This window comes from Neovison vison, chromosome 11 (assembly GCF_020171115.1).
Source record: "Neovison vison isolate M4711 chromosome 11, ASM_NN_V1, whole genome shotgun sequence".
In the NCBI taxonomy this organism is placed as follows: Eukaryota; Metazoa; Chordata; class Mammalia; order Carnivora; family Mustelidae; genus Neogale; species Neogale vison.
Genome location: NC_058101.1, coordinates 142160082 through 142176192, shown reverse-complemented (window position 1 = coordinate 142176192; position 16111 = coordinate 142160082). Strand labels below are relative to the sequence as shown.

The 16111-nt window shown below is 39.4% G+C and overlaps 1 protein-coding gene across 4 annotated transcripts in view; it reads right to left on the bottom strand.

Moving 5' to 3' along the window:
- The window catches only part of SH3D19 (SH3 domain containing 19), a 179796-nt gene that overhangs the window by 53839 nt on the left and 109846 nt on the right, over positions 1 to 16111 (bottom strand). The gene's annotated exons all lie outside the window — the stretch shown is intronic.

Genomic DNA, 16111 nt, shown 5'->3' with positions numbered 1-16111 from the left:
GGGAAATGAGAAGGCAAGTGAAGTATATGTGCAGTGCAAATAAAAATCTGCCTTAAAATTGCTTTCACAGCTACCTACACACTGCATCTTCCAGTGATGCTTTGGACAGCGCCTGAAGTCAGGCAGCAATTACACAGTAATCAGAAGAGTTCTGACCCCCTATATGTCTCTGGTGTTTGACATGGGAATTCCTATCTTTTCACAACAGATCAAAATAGATCATTTTTATAGTTAATTTGACCTAAGAACGAACAGCATTTCTTCCTAAGATTAGAACTTAGAACATCACCACCTAAAAATGAAAGTCTTCTGGTTGCTTTGAGTTTTGTTCAATGGCTGGTTGATCCTGGGTGTCCCTGACTGTGTGACCTTGGGTTAACTCGCACAAATCCTTCTGAGCCTCCATTCACTCACCGTCAAGTTGTTAGCTGCAAAGGTTTATAATCACTAGTTGGTAGGGCTTTTTTTTTTTTTGAAAATTTTATTTATTTATTTGACAGAGAGAGACACAGCAAGAGAGGGAACACAAGCAGGAGGAGTGGGAGAGGGAGAAGCAGGCTTCCCGCTGAGCAGGGATTCCGACAAGTGGCTCCATCCCAGGACCCTGGGATCATGACCCGAGCTGAAGGCAGCTAGCTACTAGCTCTCTTAACGGCTGAGCCACCCAGGCGCCCCAGGCTGTTTGTTTTAAATTTTATTCAAACAAGCTGGCCTAATTGCTTTTGGAATCATTTAGAAAAAATACACAAACCTAAAACATTAATTATATGATTTTTTTTAGGGGAGAAAAGAAAACCTGCCTTGTTTATAAAATTCTTCACTTTTTTCCCTAAATGCTCTTAAAATTTATACTTATTTTTGATCTTATGAAACACATGCCTGTGGTAATCTGTATAAATCCTCTTGCTGTTTCTTAGGTAGATATGATAAAACTTAGGGAAGATGCAGTAACAGATCAGTTCATTTTATGGGAGACACTTTAAGAATATACTGTTCTGGGGCGCCTGGGTGGCTCAGTGGGTTAAGCTGCTGCCTTCGGCTCAGGTCATGATCTCAGGGTCCTGGGATCGAGTCCCGCATCGGGCTCTCTGCTCAGCAGGGAGCCTGCTTCCTCCCCTCTCTCTCTGCCTGCTTCTCTGCCTACTTGTGATCTCTGTCTGTCAAATAAATAAATAAAATCTTAAAAAAAAAAAAAAAAGAATATACTGTTCTGGGGGTGCCTGGGTGGCTCAGTGGGTAAAGGCCTCTGCCTCCGGCTCGGGTCATGATCCCGGGGTCCTGGGATCAAGCCCCACATCGGGCTCTCTGCTCAGCAGGGAGCCAGCTTCCCTCTCTCTCTCTGCCTGCCTCTCTGCCTACTTGTGATCTCTGTCAAACAAATAAATAAAGTATTTAAAAAAAAAAAAAAAGAATATACTGTTCTGCCTGACCAAACAAAAACATTACAGGAGGTCATTACAAGGTCATGAAACTAGGACCATAATATAAAAACATGTGTTTTCAGCAATACTGATTTTGTTATCTTAGATTTAAAGAAAAAAATCCACATATAATTAAGCTGTAGTATCAGGTGTACAACACACTGATACCACAATTCCATACATTACTCAGTGCCCAACACAGCAAGTGCACTTTTCACCCCTTCACCTACTTCAACCATCCTCTCACCCGCCTCCCCTCTGGCAGCCACAGGTTGTTCTCTACATTTAAGAATCTCTTTTTTTGTTTTTCTCTTATTTGTTAAGTCTTAAATTCCACATATGAGTGAAATCATTCAGTATTTATCATTCTCTGACTGACTTATTTCACTTAGCATAATACTCTCTAGATCCATCCGTGTTGATTGGATAAGCAATGCTCATTTTTATTTTGTTTTAAGTTTATTTTTTAGTAATCTCTACTACTCAACAAGGGGCGCAAACTCACAACTCTGAGATCAAGAGTTGCATGCTCTTCTGACTGAGCCAGCAATGTTATTACTGTTTTCATTTTATTTATTTTAGAGAGAGAGGGAGAGATAGTATGTGTGGGAAGGGCTGAAAGAGGGAGAAAGAGAGTATCAAGAATACTACACGCGGATTACGGAGCCTGATGCAGAGCTTGATCACAGGACCCTGAGATCATGACCTGAGTCAAAACCAAGAGTTTAATGCTTAACCAACTACACTACCCAGGTGTACCCCAGCAATGTTCATTTTTGAAAGATCTTGGGGCGCCTGGGTGTCTCAGTCAGTTAAGTGTCTGCCTTCAGCTCAGGTCATGATCCCAGGGTCCTGGGATCCAGCTCTGCATCAGGCTCCCTGCTCAGCTATGAGCCTACTTCTCCCTCCCTCTCCCTCTGCTCTTCCTCCCTGCTCAAGCTCTGTCTTCTCTCAATTAAATAAATAAAATCTAAAGTTAAAAATATTAAAAAAAGAGTTCTTGAAGGCTTTCTGTAAACAACTACTTGAAAAAATTAGCATTAGGTCACTCAGAAGAATAACAGTAATAAAACGCAAATAGGTTGGCTGAGGTTGAGAGGGGAACTTCTGGGTGCAAAACTGGAGAGACTCTGCATGTTAATATTGTATCTGCTGATTCAAGTTTAGTAATTAATAGACTCAAACTCAGTACTTAACAGGCAGGGCCAAAAAAGCCACAATTTCATGCATATGTCCAGGGAGAACATATGGAATGTTACTGAATGTAACTGAATATTACATCCTTGCTCATTACCACTGATTGGTGGGATGTTATTATTTAAATAATAATATTGTAAGTATTACTATAATATTACCATGTTAACCAAAAAACCACTGTTACCTTTGTGAAGGAGGAAGGTGAACTGACTGGGGTAGAATATAAGGGTGTCTGGGTCGAAATATTCCTCTCCCAAAAAAGATATGCTGAAATTCTAACTCCAGTATCTCAGAATGTGACTTTTTTTGGAAACAGGGTCATTACAGATATAATTAGTTAAGATGATGTCATACTGGAATAGGGTGGTGCCCTAATCCAGTAAGACTGCTGTCCTTAGAAGAAAACCATGAAAGAGACACAGAGGAAAGGCACCAGGCGACAATGAGGCAGAGACTGGAGTGACAAGGCTGTAAGCTGAGTAATGCCAAAGACTGTCCACAAGCAAGCAAGAGCCAACGGAAGATTCCCCTACAGATTTCGGAGGGAGTGTGGCCCTGAGGACATCTTGCTTTCAAACTTGCAGCCGCCAGAGCTGTGAGGAATTACATTTCTGTTGTTCTTAGTCACCTAGTTTGTGGCACATTGATAGGGCGCCCTAGGAAACATATACGTGGGGTCTTCTGGGCGCCAAGTAGATGTGGTTAATTCACTGACCTGCGTACTTTGTAAATATATGTTACACTTCAATAGAAAGCTGGGTGGGGGCATAGAAGGGTGGTAGAACCTTGGCACAAAACAGAATTCTGTCTGAGGTCATCCCAGATTCTACAATTCTCAAGATTTATAGCATCATGTTTAGGCTAGCTCTATAAACCAACCAGCCAACCAACCAACCAACCAATCAGTATCATATCTAAAACAGCATTTTCCAAACTCTAAAGTTTAATGTTCTCCTTTCTAAGTTAACAGGTTCTGTGGTAGAGAAAATAAAAAAGGAGGCAAATGAAGACCCCACCTTTCTCCATCTGTATACAAAACAGAGACTGTAGGTGAAGGTTCCACTCTCTTTTTTTTTTTTAAGATTTTATTTATTTGAGACAGAAACAGAGCATGAACAATGGGGAGGAGGCAGAGGGTAGAGGAAACAGCAGATTCCCCACTGAGCAGGAAGCCCAATGCGGGGCTTGATTCCAGGACCGTGAGATCATGACCTGAGCTGAGCTTAACCAATTGAGGCAACCCAGGTATCCCTCCCTCCATAGTCTTTTTTTTTTAAAGATTTTGTTTGTTTATTTATTTGACAGAGATCACCAGGAGGCAGAGAGGAAGACAGAGGGGGAGAAGCAGGCTCCCCGCTGAGCAGAGAGGCCGATGGGGGGCTCGATCCCAGGACCTGAGATCATGACCTGAGCTGAAGGCCGAGGCTTTAACCCTCTGAGCCACCCAGGCGCCCCCCTCCATCCATAGTCTTAAAAGAATCCCTCATGGAAGTTCTCCCTTAGCATGAGCTCAGGTTCATGTCTTAGCTGGGAACATCCAGGAAGGATGGGCACTATAGGACATCCACATTTTTAGAAACTAAATATACTGTTGATAGGACTGGCACACTAATATTTGATGAGATAAATAATGAGTGGAGGTGGGGAAGATAGAGGTGTGCAAGAGGTGGTTTCTGAAAGTGCCAGAAAGGCAATGGAGAAGTCTGGGGTGTCTTATTTATGTATGCAACTATTCAACCATGGAGCACTTACTATGTACCTGGTGTCATACCCCAGACTGGGGAAACCCATATGAATATACAACCACCAAGAAGAATGCAGTCATGTTGATAAGATCAATAAATAAGGGATGCCTGGGTGGCTCAGTTGGTTAAGCGGCTGCCTTCGGCTCAGGTCATGATCCCAGCGTCCTGGGATCGAGTCCCACATCAGACTCCTTGCTCGGCAGGGAGCCTGCTTCTCCCTCTGCCTCTAGCCTGCCATTCTGCCTGCCTGTGCTTGCGCTCTGTAGCTCTCTCTCTCTTTCTCTCTCTAACAAATAAGTAAAAATATTTTAAAAAAATCAATAAATAAAAGATTTAAAAAATGTTATACAAGGAGTTGAAGAAAACAGCTGATGTGGAATAGAGCTAATACAAGTTCTCCTCCTTGGCACGACTGACATTAGTAAAGGACGAGAGGTTGTCCTATTTATTACAGGATGACTGGCAGTGTCCCCGATCTACTGGATACCAAGAGTGTATTTCCTCCCACCCCCTGCCAGCTGTGACAACCCACAATGTCTCCAGACATTGCCAAATGTCCTCTGGGCAGGCAGGGGAGGGGAGAATCACCCGCACTAGAGAACCACTAAGTTAGTGGCAAAACAGAGCAATAGGATTTATATGGATGCAAAAGCAGGTGACTTTGTCATTTCTGGTTGCCAGTTGATGGTGGCAGTAGTGGGATAAAATTGGGGGCTGGATATGAAAGAACAGGACAAAGGCAATGAGGAGAGAGGAAAAAAGCAAAAGAAATTTCTAGCACCAAGTTTTAGAAAAGTGGTACTCTGGTTATACCAGATGAAAAAATGAATCTTTTTCTGATGGACATTTTTTCATTCTATGAAAAATACCCCTAGGTCAGGTGTTTATAAATCAAGGACGGACTGCACTTAAAAAAAAGAAACATGATAGTTATTTCAGGACTACAGTAAGCAAAAGTCCTTGAGTTACTCCATTTCAAAAAAACGAAAACCCCAAAATACCTTCTATGTACGTTTATAAACAAAGCCTTAGGTCAGCCCTGATTTGCTTCTCAAAACAGAAAGCAATAATGGTATATCATGACAAATACTGTGTTTCACTCAATCTTTTATCATCCTATGTTACCTGCTAAAGTAAGGTAATATTATGTAATGGGAGAAGAAAGTATGAGTTAGTAAATAATAGTGTGCTACTGAAACAAATATAGAGCTATAATGCCATTTTAATAATACTTAAATTACTATCATCATCATAATACGTAGAGTCATATATGATAAGCTGTAGGGAGTAGCAAAGAACAGTGTATTTCTTGAAACTAATGAACACAGATTACCTGTTAATTCTAAAACTCTGATGAACCTCCATAGTTTGAAGTTTGGGTATATAGCAAGGGGGTAATTTCTTCTTAAGAATTAGAGAATAGGGAGGTGGGGTTATGGACAATGGGGAAGGTATGTGTTATGGTGAGTGCTGTGAAGTGTGTAAACCTGGCAATTCACATACCTGTACCCCGGGGGCTAATAATACATTATATGTTAATTTAAAAATTAAATAAATAAATAAAAGAATTAGAGAATAAGAGGGCGCCTGAGTGGCTCAGTTGCTAGGTGTCTGCCTTCGGCTCAGGTCATGATCCCAAGATCCTGGGATATAGCCCCACATCAGGCTCCCTGCTCTCTGCTCAGCGGGAAGCCTGCTTCTCTCCCACTCCCCCTGCTTGTGTTCTCTCTCTCACAGACTCTCTCTCTCTGTCCAATAAATAAATAAAATTAAATAAAAAAATTAGAGAATAAAGATAAGTAAAGAAAATTAATTGAGATCCAACCAAAATGGCTTTTGCTAAAGTTAAAAACGCTAACAAAACTGCAAAATACTTCTATTAATACTCTGAAAGCTTTAGGGAAAGAGTTATAGGAGTTCTGATTTCACTTTTTTATCACCATTGACAGCTCAATTATAGTAATTAAGATCTATAATACAACATGAAGTTACACAGGAAGTTTTTCTACTTAATCTTTTTCAAAGCAAGCAAATCATATGTACAACCTTTATTTACACAGTTTCAGAATAAATAAAGCCAATGCATATTTAAATGAGCTTTCATTAATATAGCTACCCATTATAAATTTGTAAAATGAGTTTTGGGTTTTTTTTTTTTGGTGTAAGATTTATAAGGGAAGCCTGGGTGGCTCAGTTGGTTAAGTGTCTGCCTTTGGCGCAAGTCATGATCCTGGGGTCATGGAATTAAGTCCCTCATCAGCCTCCCTGCTCAGCAGGGAGGCTGCTGCATCCCCTGCTTGTGCTCTCTTTCTCTGACAAATAGAATTTTTTTTTAAAAGATGTATTTATTTATTTGAGAGAGAGAGAGACAGAAAGGGCGAGCAGAGGAAGAGGGAGACCAACAGACTGCCTACTGAGCAGGGAGCCCAATGTGGAGATCAATCCCAGGACCCTGAGATCATGACCTGAGCCAAATTCAAGAGTCAGATGCTTAACCAACTGAGCCATCCAGGCTACGCTGTAAATTAAGTCATTATCAGTGAGCATAAAGAATATGGAGGAGGACAGGTAGAGAAAAAGCAAATAGGATGCATGATATGTCTATTGGGGCATCATGACTGTAGAGGAAAGAATACAGAATCTGAAGCCAGCCAGATACCTGCTTTCATATTTCAATTTACTTATTTGGTAGAATTATTTTCTTTGTAATGAGGATACTACTGTCTATCTTATGACTTGTTATTAAGATTGAATGAAAAAAACTACGTAAAATATACAGCACAGTGCTTGGCACATATTAGAACCTTAAAAAATGTTACTTATATTTCTTACCTTATTTTCCAATACACAATTTTGTCTAGTCCATAATTATGAGGCTGAAATTTTGGGGGCTATCCTGTGGATACCAGTTGAGTTACCCTACAGTTACCGTAACAGTACCTTATAAATTCGAATAACTGATCATTTGCATTTCAGTTGCAATTATTATTCACTACTGGAAACCCTTCCGAGGTTCACAATGCATACTTCTCATATACCTTATCTCCTACCAAGCTGATGCAATAACAAAGCCAAGAGAACAAAACAGACTGACAAGCTTTTGTGAGCACTGTATAATTCCTGAGAACACAGATCTCTATTCCTTTCCAGCACCCTTTCCATGATGTTTTTCACAAAATAGACACGGTGAAGAGTAGCTCTAAACAGTTTCATATTCCTTTAGCTCTATTAAACAAAAAAAATCCTGTAAGTGTTCAAAGATCCTGGAAGAAACTTTCAGCTCTACTATTAATAACTACACTACATTTAAAATTAGAGTATGTTGCCCTGTTCTTCCCAATTCTTTGTTTTCTGTTTTTTTCCCCAACACATAAATGTCTTGACTTCCTAATTAGACTGCCAACTTCTCAAGGAAAGAGACTGCCTTTTACTCATTTTTATAGTGCAAGTCAGTGGAACAATATCGTGTGCTCACTGAACTCCTGTGAACTCAATACTACTCACAGAGAGAAATAAATATAATTTGAATAGTACAAGCAATCCCACCTACAATTTACTTCAAAAGCAAATCCCCCACAAATAATTTTGCTGCTGGCTTTGTTCTGCCCATCTTTATTCCCAATTACATCTTGCTGTATGCTCACTTTGCTAAGGGTATTGGGCTCTAATATTTAACAAGAGGCATTTTTCATACAAAAAGTCACCTTGGGGGTACCTGGGTGGCTCAGTGGGTTAAAGCCTCTGCCTTCAGCTCAGGTCATGATCCCAGGGTCCTGGGATCGAGCCCCGCATCGGGCTCTCTGCTCAGCGGGGAGCCTGCTGCCTCCTCTCTCTCTGCCTGCCTCTCTGCCTACTTGTGATCTCTGTCTGTCAAATAAATGAATAAAATCTTAAAAAAAAAAAAGTCACCTTGATGAGCATCTGGTAGTCAAGAGACAGAAACCTGGCAAGGTTTGCCTTAGGACATGGTACCTGATACTCCAACATGGCACTGGGTTTGGCAACAAACATTGTACTTCAAGTGTCAGTTAATGGAAATTTCAGGGGTCATTCTGCCTAATCACACATTTACATTGTACTCTATCTTTAGAACCTGTCTCTTTATTATATTTAAACTGTGGTAATTCCCAACTAATAAGCAGCACAAAATCTTCACTGGTGTGCTAAATTTCAAATCATGTATAATATACAATAACACTGAGTGATATTAATCAGAAAAAACTTATCTGAGTGGGTTTTATGATGTAGAACACATAAAACCAATTTGAGAGGAGATACAGGGCATAATATTTACTCAGCACCTAAGGAAGGTGGTATTTACTGTAACATGGGACAGCAGAATCTTTAACCTCATCAAATGTGAACACAAAAAATGTTGAAAACTAATGATCTGAAGTGTGACTGTGTTCAATAAAATATACTGAATAAATTAAGGAATTAATAACCAAAATGTATTTTTTCTAGGATTATGTATTTCCTCCACAGCCTTCCTAAAGTGATTTGTAGAGAGAGTTTAACAGAAAACCTAGGTAGACAAAAAGGGCTAAAATCTAATCCTTTCTCTTTTGGATATACAGCAACATAGTAGGATTAAATTTTATGATTAGAAGTTATTTGTTGGTAAAAGGCAAAAAAGGGATAGCATAGCATTTTTTTTTTAAGATTTTATTTATTTGTAAGAGAGCAAGAAAGAGAGAGCATGCGTACAAGTCAGGGGAGTGGGGGGGGGCGGCAGGCTCCCCGCTGAGCAAGGAGCCCACTGCAGGACTCGATCCCAGAACCCTGGGATCATGACCTGAGCCAAAGGCAGATGCTTAACTGACTGAGCCACCCAAGCATCCCAGGATAGTATAGTTCTAAAGGGGTATCCACTGTGTGCCAGGAAAAAGTAGGGAGAATAAGAAAATACTAGACAAATATAAGGCAGTTGCAGTTTGAAACAACCCAATTATATCCAGAGACTGGTTTTTCAAATTTTGTTTTATTAGCTGGTTGTTTCTGTATTTTTGACCAAAAGACAAACATTCACTTAACTGTTCAGAGTAAATATTAATTTTCAGGAAATTTAATGCTTGTGCTATTCCAGGTATTATGCTAAAGTACCAAAGAAACAAGATCAACTAGGACATGGACCCTGCCCATAAGATGCTCATAGTCTAGTCAGAAGCCTACAGACAACAGAATGGCTTATGCTCTGCTTGTGTTTTGTTTTTTCTTAAAATTGGGGCATTCATATACTTTCTACCTTGTATTAGAAGCATTCTGGTATGTTAGTTCCTCACTAGACTATAAAGTCCTTCTCAGGCAATGCACATATTGGAATGATGTTAAACCTTAAATTAAAAAAATAATAATTATGATAAATTTTAAAAATTATAGTAATTTTTAAAGTCCTCTCGGAATGTTCAGAGTCTATACCATATAGTATTTTAGATCGTACATAAGGAACAAGTCTTCTAAAAACAACTGACTCATCCAATTATATCCTACTTAATGATGACTTTTAAAAGAATGTAAAGAGAAGTTCTAAAAAAAAAAAAAAAGAATAGAAAACTCACACTTTTCTCTCAAACCCATCATTCTGGTTTCCAAAACTACATGTATCAGAGCTTCTACCTAAAAAGGCCGACACACCCCTTTGGACACTTCCTTATGGACATTCAAGGAAAACCTGGTATAAAGTCCTAGGACTGACAAGAGACTGGCATGGGATCCTACTTGGCAAGAGAAATTAGAACATGGCAGAAAAAGTTTGGCAGAAATCCAAAGAGTCACTTGGTCATAATAGAGAAGGAAAATTTAAAAGAAGATGTTCCTTCCATCACAGTCCATATATGGAATCCTAACACCTATAGAATAAGAAACAAACATCAAGTCAAAAAGCCCTCTGTCCAAAGATGAAAGAATACTCAAGGAGAAAAGAAAGGAAAAGGTTTCTTGAAACCTACTAGTTTATCACCTACCTGGAAACACCTGCTTTATGCTGTTTGTTTTTTACTAAATATATATATATATATATATATATATATATATATATATAAATATTCCAATACAATGGTTAGCATCAAAACACATAATCTACTTTTGTCTCCCCTTGGTTCTATGATGCAAAACGACAGAAGATACTGGAATGTAGAAAGTCCTAACAATACTGTCTCCCACACTTGCTTCTGTGAACTCAGATGTAACCCTCTCGATGTGAGAGTTACGGAGAAGAGCTCTCTCAATTCTTACATTTCTGATTATAACTTTTAGTTATCTGTTTACTTCCTTAATGCAGAAACAAATCTAATACTTTAAAAATAACCTGATATTAACTATTCTTTCAGGGACATTGAAAATCAAAGGAACATATATATGGGTAAGAAAAGGACAATATCTGATTAATAAATTATTTTAATTTTAGGTCATATAAAGGATAGAGGAAAGGGTAGGAAGGACGGAAAGATGAAAAGTGGAATTAGACTCCATAAACAACCTGATAAGTCCATCGAAGTAAAAGTGGGGAGATTAATTATTTAGTGGAGATACAATTAATATAGACCAATACTTTTGGGTTTTGTTTTGACAACTTCCTGACCCATTTTGAATCATTCAGTACTGAAACCTACAAGACATAACTGCATAGCACAGGTGCCTGCTATTTCTTTGATGTGGCAACCCAAAATCAGCACTAAAACTCAAAAGTTCCAGAAGCAGCTGATACTTGGAGCTGAGTCGGCAACAAAATATGTTAAAAACAAAGGGGTGTGTGCATGTATATGAATATTTGGAAACATGTCTTAACCTTAGCATTCCCAATGAGACCAAATTTGTCTCCATTAAAACTCAGTATCTATGAGCAGGGTCCATGTCCCAGTATAATAAAAAATAAAACCTTACTATTAATAAAAATGTACAAAAAATCAAGAGGGTTTGGTAGAAGGCAGCAGAGAAATAAAAAAGGTGAGAAACATGATTTTGTGTTTCTCCATTCTTTATGAAATTAAAATAACACTGCCTCAAGGGATGATACCTTGCTGTTTCTCACTGCAAAAACAAATACATATTTTAAGCATCTGAAAATGATTAAAATATTAATTAAGTGATGCTTCCAACAAGTTAGAAAGAAATTAGGCCAGTTTGAAACCTTGACTCTAAAATCTAAAAAAGGAGGCGCCTGGGTGGCTCAGTGGGTTAAGCCGCTGCCTTCAGCTCAGGTCATGATCTCAGGGTCCTGGGATCGAGTCCCACCATCAGGCTCTCTGCTCAGCAGGGAGCCTGCTTCCTCCCCTCTCTCTGCCTCCCTCTCTGCCTACTTGTGATCTCTATCTGTCAAATAAATAAATAAAATAAAATTTTAAAAAAAAACAAGGCAGATAGTTTTAAAAAGATGGGATTAAATGTTATTAACAAAAATAATAAATTATTGAGGTTATAGGATGCTACAAGATTTTTCTACACTAGTAATTTTTTAAAGTATCTTCTAAGTAGAGTGCCTTAGTCACCCATTTCTCACCTTTGTAATCTCTTGATCAAAAGTATTATGTTCGCTAAGCCCTTCCTTTTACCTTTTTTTTTTTTTAAAAGATTTTACTTATTTATTTGACAGAGAGAGATTACAAGTAGGCAGAGAGGCAGGCAGAGAGAAAGAGAGGAGGAAGCAGGCTCCCTGCCGAGCAGAGAGCCCGATGCGGAACTTGATCCCAGGACCCTGAGATCATGACCCGAGCCGAAGGCAGCGGCCTAACCCACTGAGCCACCCAGGCGCCCCTTCCTTTTGCCTTTTATAAAATGCATTACATTAATATCTTTTCACAAATCTAAGTAATAGCTAAAGCAGCGTGGACTTAATCAATGGTGGAGAAAACAACAATGAAGCAATGAACATATACACAAGAGCAAAATCTAATCTATGTAATTTCATGTATTAAGAGCCTTAAAGAAGGTCTTTATTTTACTAATAAAAGCAAATTCTTTTTCAACGTTTTTATTCAAATGCCAGTTAACCTACAGTATAATATTAGTTTCAGGTATACAATATAGTGATTCACACTTTCATGTATCACCTAGTGCTCATCACAAGTGCCCTCCTTAACCTCCATCATCTGTTTCACCCATCCTCCACTCACATCCCCTCTGTAACTATCAGTGCGTTCTCTGTAGTTACGAGTCTGTTCTTTTTTTTTTTTTTTTTTTTCTAATTTATTTGACAGAGAGAGAGACATCACAAATAGGCAGAGAGGCAGGCAGAGGGGGAGGGGGAGGCAGGCTCCCCGCTGAGCAGAGAGCCCGATGCGGGGCTTGATCCCAGGACCCCAAGATCATGACCCAAGCCAAAGGCAGAGGTTTAACCCACTGAGCCACCCAGGTGCCCCAAGAGTCTATTCTTGATTTGCCTTTCTGTTTTTTTCCTTCCTAGTTTGTTTTCTTTCTTAAATTACACCTATGAATGAAATCATATGGTATTTGTCTTTCTCTGACTGACTTACTGAACTTAGCATAATGCTCTTTAGCTCCATCTATTTCATTGCAAATGGCAAGGTTTCATTTTTTATGGTTGAGTAATATTCCATTGCATGTATACACCACATCTTTTTCCTGTCTCAGATTTAGGTTTAGTATTAGGGCTAGAGCCAAGATTAAGATTAGGATTAGCGTTAGGGTTCAGGTTAGTGTTCGGAGTTAGGGGTTAGCAGTTAGGGTTCTAGTTTGCACCTGGCATCCTGCTTTGCTGGCAGCAAAGAACACACATGACAGAGATCTACTGAACTGAGGCAAAAAGGGGTTTGGGGGCTCTAGATAGTCTTCCTTAAAAAGAAACTATTTTTGGGCGCCTGGGTGGCTCAGTGGGTTAAGCCGCTGCCTTCGCCTCAGGTCATGATCTCAGGGTCCTGGGATCGAGTCCCGCATCGGGCTCTCTTCTCAGCAGGGAGCCTGCTTCCTCCTTTCTCTCTGCCTGCCTCTCTGCCTGCTTGTGATCTGTCTCTGTCAAATAAATAAATAAAATCTTTAAAAAAAAAAAAAAGAAACTGTTTTTTGAAAATTCATTTAACTGAGTCCTTCAAAAACAGGCAGTTTTTTTTTTTTTAAAGAATTTATTTGATAGAGAGAGATCACAAGCAGGCAGAGAGGCAGGCAGAGAGAGAGAGAGAGACAGAGAGAGACAGAGAGAGGAGGAAGCAGGCTCCCCGCGGGGCAGAGAGGCCAATGCAGGACTTGATCCCAAGACCCTGAGATCATGACCTGAGCCGAACGTAGTCGCTTAACCAACTGAGCCCCCCAGGTGCCCTATATATGTACTTATTACTTAAGAAGATTATATATTTTTTTACTTTTATAAGAAAAATGAGAAACATATCCACCTAGTGGTGGGCCAGAGCCACCTCAAACTAGCTTATGAGAACAGAAAAATGTTCAGACATGTTGCAGGCCAGTTGTCAGACATAGCCATTATTAAAAATTGTATCAACTTAGGTCCAAGTCCCTACTCCAGTGCATCGAGTATACTTGGGCCCAAGCTTAAGCTTGTCAAATAAACCCCCGTGTGATTGCACTGGTGCTTGGCTCCTTGGTGGTCTCTCAGATGTGAAAACTCGGGCACAACATTTGGAGGTCCCACCGAGATCTGGGAGACTCTTAGGACCCCAACCTGGAGGGTCTTGCGCCAGCTGTTCGAGTGGGAGGAGTGAGGAACTAAAGAGAATATAGACAGTTGACATACTGAGGCCATCTATGAGAAAAAGCCCTGTGCTTCATGTTCCAGTTTTCAATTCCAGGGGGAGGAGAGAGAGCACAAGCAGGAGGCGTGACAAGCAAAGGGAGAGGGAGAAGCAGGCTGTCTGCTGAGCAGGCAGCCAGAGCCACTGGATCCCAGGACCCTGGGATCATGACTGGAGCCAAAGGCTGACGCTTAACCGACTAAAACACTCTTTGTTCCATTTTGAGTAAAGTTTATTAACTAGTCAAAGAAATAAAATAAAATAAAATAAAAAATTTAAAAAATAAAAATTGTATCAACTTATAGAAATTATATGACCTTACAATGAACAAATCACATAAAGACAAAGGTAGTAAGTACTCAAAATTTATTTCCCATTTATTTTACCATTATCTATGCTCCTGAGATTACGTGTGCCTATGACGTCTGTTTGGTGGAAATACTTTTACAACAATGTGCTACTGAGCAACTCTTTCCAATTTACCACCAGGGCTGTCATGTTCTTAGCGTGTAACTAGCTACGGGTGGTGTGTGTACAAACAAAACCTGGCCAATTTATCATTTTACTGATTGCTTAGATTTAAGAAAGTGATGGGGAGAAATGTTAATAATGCAGATTTGACATAAAAGCATGTTGTAGAGGTTACATTATGAACAGCACAAAACATTGAGGAAACATTCTCCCAATATGTGAACACTATGATCCGAATCCACAAAGAAGCCGCTTGGGTCATCAGCCCAACATATGGAAATCCCGACATATGCTTTGGTTGTTTCACTTTCATCCTACTCATTAATATAAACAAGAATATCAATTAATATTCACAATGGAATTACACTCAAAGAGCTGGTTGTTAGGTATTGATTTATCAGCACATGACCGCAAATGCCCAAAATGTTAACTACTATAATTGTTTCTAAAAGGTACAGAATTATGGTTTTCTGTCTGCCTATTTTTCTGCATTTTCCAACTCTTATATAATGAACATTATTGTTTTTATAAGTTATCTTTAGAAGAGATTTGCTGTAGCAAACAAAACAAAACAAAACAAAGAGTAATAGACCTGGCTGGCTTGGTCAGTGGATCACACAATTTCAATCTCGGGGTTGTGGGTTTGAGCCCCACACTGGGCGTAGATATTACTTAAGAAGATTAAATTTAGGGACGCCTGGGTGGCTCAGTTGGTTGGACGACTGCCTTCGGCTCAGGGCGTGATCCTGGAGTCCTGGGATCGAGTCCCACATCGGGCTCCCAGCTCCATGGGGAGTCTGCTTCGCTCTCTGACCTTCTCCTCGCTCATGCTCTCTCTCACTGTCTCTCTCTCTCAAATAAATAAATAAAATCTTTAAAAAAAAAAATTAAAAAAAAAGAAGATTAAATTTAAAAGGCATGTCAAATTTACGACTCCTGAATAATTAAAGTTGCATGCAAACCATCATATAATCAATCACCTTCTGGAAATCACAGGCAGAGATCAAATCAAGACGCTATGCACAAACAGTAGCATGCCCACAACTTCAAAACAATTTACAAGAAGAAAGCCATGTATTTCACAAATCTCTGGGATCAGCATAAAATAAAAAGCCAAGGAGCTAATAATCCAATTAAGTGAATATAAACATTGATAATTTAAAAATCACTGAAGTAACTATTATTCTCTTAGCTTTTCTTTGTTCCAGGGTATTCTTTGTTCTCCTCAGTGTCAGGCAACTAGAGTAAAAATGATGAGCCCCGGTCCAGTTAAGTGGAGAAGACAGGAAAGTAAACAGCCAATTTGTCTTTAAGTGACTAATATTTAATACAGATTAGGAAATGTGTAAATGCCCAAGGATATCTGGAATCTTTAAAATATATATCACACATACTGAACTAATCATGAATGTCAATTCAAATGAGGTACAATTGACAGAGTAAAATATAACCAAGTTTTAAAAAATAATAAAATAGATTCTCAGTGGCAAGACTGTGCAGATATGAATAGTAACATTTATCTCCTTGCAGCACTCAAAGCCAGAGTCGCTCCTCAAACTCCCACAGCTCGTCCAGT